We start from the raw sequence: 3,603 nt of genomic DNA, 5'->3' as shown, positions 1-3,603 counted from the left end.
ATTACTTCCATCATTTTCAATAAATTATTATTTATTTATTCATTAACAATTGTACAACGTTTCGGGACCACTGTCCCATATTCATGCACTATAGTGCATGTTTTTTTAAAAAAAAATAGTTTTTTTATAAAAACTAACTTTAACATGATAGAACATCACTTCATGTAGTTTCAACTGGTATTCTACTTCTATTTTTTTCTCCATATGGTTTTCCCTCATTTCCATATCTTCTAATAAATATGAATATGAACATGAATATGGGACAGTGGTCCCGAAACGTTGTACAATTGTTAATGAATAAATAAATAATAATTTATTGAAAATGATGGAAGTAATAAACCTCAAAAAATTCTAAAAAAATTGACTCTATAAATATTATAAAAAAGAGATAATCCAGATAGATCCACCATTTCGAAAACAATTTAAATTTTGTGCAAAACGTTTCTTTATGAAGAATTTATTGTTAGTACAAAACAATAATGGGCCGTCTGTAGCTAAATAAGTTGCGGCGTAGGTCGTTGTAACCTCGTAACTGCAGCGGTGCCGGTTAGATCTGGCCTGGAGGGTCGACATATATTTCTGTTATTGCTTCAGTAAAAGAAAAATTTACCCCTCGACCATAGTTAAAATAGGGTTGTGCCCTGTAGATCAGGCACCCTCTTTCCAACGTATGTAAGAAATAACATGGAAGAGGGTCATAACAAAAAAAAAAAAATAAACAAAAAAGTCTAACAATAATCACAACATATTTACCTAGTGAGTGATGCTCGTTGGCTAGGAATTGTGTTCCTAGCTCCAAGGATCCGGGTTCGATTCTGGCTGTGGCGGATAATTATTTATTCTGTTATTGTAGCTGTAAGTCAACCTTGTGGGTTAGGGGGGAAGGGTTTATTGCCAGGGTTCAAATTTCTACTACTTTAAAATACTTTTATTAATTTTGATCTCATGGTAGATAATTTTTAATATATTGAGCACTGGGTATAGAGTGACCGAAACCTTTCAGTTATTCGTTCTTATTTTTTTAAAACAATAGCAAAACTTTTTTAGAAATAAGGTTTCTGTAACTCAGTACCACATAAGATTATTCAGTGGTTCTGAAAAAAAAAATCTAGATAAAGTCCAAAAAAAGAAGAGATTTTGCTTGACTCTTAGAAAGTCAAAAAATAACAAAACCAAATCCTGTCTTTGCGAAAATTAGTTTCTTTCAAAAACCTATATGCCCTCAACTACTGTTAAAAACCAAAACAATTATTATTATTATTTTTTTTTGCCAAGGTTTAATTAAAATTGCATAAAATGACTTAACTACTACTTTAAAACTTTCATATTGGTTACTGAATTAATGTTTAAGATAATTTTGTTCTATTTCCATTTTAAAAATACAAATTATATGTATACATATCTCTGTGAACTTACAGTATCACATTAAAGTTTTGACTAATAGTTTTCAGAGTGTCAACTAAATTGTATGTTTCTCTTCATGATTACTTGATTCCGTAGTCTACTCAATAATGTTTGGTAAATTGCTCCATATATACCAATTTACTTTGTAAAGATTCAAAGAATTTTTTTTTTAATAATGATTTTAGAGAAAATTTTAGTTAAACTAACTTGAAATAAATAATTTAATATTATTTATTCTTTTTAATTTAATTTTTTTTGAAAGTCCTTTATAAAAAGATAAACATCCATTAATGTGTTAATATGATTATTATGTAATAGAATATTACAAGTTTGTTGACGATCTCTTAATTCAATGAACAAGTAAATAAGCTATTTGCATAAATAAAATGGAATTACGGAGCAATTTCAAAACGGGTCAGGAGAGTAGAGAAGTACGGATTCTACAATGAAAGGTAGACCTCTATGGCTTCACCTCAATTATGAGGTTTTGGGTTAAAAAAAAAAAAAAAAGAATACAGAAAAATAAATTCTTTTGTTACAGACAATCATAGGCTCTACCTTTTGTGTTATTTTAGCTTTTGTTTCTTGAATGTTTAATTCTTAATCATTAACGTTTCCTCTGCCTTCATTAGTATTTTTTAGTACTTCATCTGAAAAAATTATAATATGTGAATTCCAAATTAAGATAACCTCTACCACCTGCTTATATTTGAAGACTCAGAGACTGATATTTTTTTTTTTGGTTATATCTTTATGATTAGCTACAATTTTTCATTTATTTGAAAGGATGTGATTATTATTAAATCTTATTAATTATTTAATATTTATTAAAAGGCATTTTAATTTGTTTTAAATTTAATTTTGATTAAAATAAGTTTTCTTATATATATATTTACATATTTATGACGTTTTATATGTATTTATTAAATTTTTTATAAATATTTATTACTGTTTTTATCAATTATTTTTATCTACTACATTATATTAAAACTTTTTATTTTAATTTTATATTTATTATCTGTATTTTAATGTATGCATAAGATATCACTGAAGATAAATTGTTGATTTCTTCTTTTTAAAAATTTCAATTGAATAGAATTTATTTTCGAAAATATGATATATTTATATTATATATTGTTATTTTATTTAAACATATATTATTTATATTTTATATCTTAATTTTATTTTATGATTGTAAAGAGGGAAAAAAAAGGAAAGATGTATGGGGTTAAAGGAGAAAATTATAATATAAAATGTATTGGTAAATAATGGAAAAAATAGAATAACAAATACATTACAAAAATTAAAATATAGGAAGAAAAACAAAAAGATCATGTATTACTACTATATATTATAAATTTACTGTATATTATATTTATAGTACTTAGTCTGAAAATCTAAAACTGATGATGGTTAGATTGCTACTGAGGTCTTTCGTAGACGTTTCCTATTGCAATTCATCAAGATCTATGTACTCTTGTCTTGACAATCTTGAGGGCCGGCCTTCAATCTCAACTGTGACAAGGACATAGAGTGCTTGTGTAGTTTAATCATCATGCCGGTCATCTTTTAGCTATCTTTCAAACATACCAAAGGTATGTAGTGGCACTCTTTAGCTTTCTTACTCACCCTCAACTGGCTCTGTTTGCAGGGAGAAAGAGTCCGGTTTTACCCTTCAAACGGGAGGATACAGCGGGTTCAGGGACTCTTCAGTCGTGTCTTTTATATTGTTAATAAATATTACATATTAACGGGTGGAATCTAATAGTGTTTTATTTTAATATCATATTTTACCCTACCTATGCTATTCGGTATATTATAATACAAGTATATTATACCATCTATATTATATTATACGGTTCTAGGAAGTAACCAAGATTACTTCTAACTCTATTTAGAAAAGCAGAGGAAATCGGCTTGCAACTAAATGAAGTTAAAACAAAATATATGATTGTAAGCCTAATAATTTACCCTAATAGTCGCTTGGTTGGAAAATCATTTCCAAATGTAGGCAGTTTTAAATACCTCGGCTCCTTCTCTCTGTCAAGAATACTGAAATTCCGAAAAAACACTAAAAATCTGAAACTAAAAGTGTACATTGCTATTATAAAGCTGGCTATATATATATATATATATATATATATAGTCAGCAGTTATCCTAGAAAGCTGAATCGAGAAACTTGAACGGATTATCTTCCA

This window comes from Halyomorpha halys, unplaced genomic scaffold, assembly GCF_000696795.3.
Source record: "Halyomorpha halys isolate HHAL.00 unplaced genomic scaffold, Hhal_1.1 Scaffold1111.1, whole genome shotgun sequence".
Classification (NCBI taxonomy): Eukaryota; Metazoa; Arthropoda; class Insecta; order Hemiptera; family Pentatomidae; genus Halyomorpha; species Halyomorpha halys.
The sequence above is the reverse complement of the archived record's forward strand: the minus strand, read 5'-3'. Positions refer to the sequence as shown.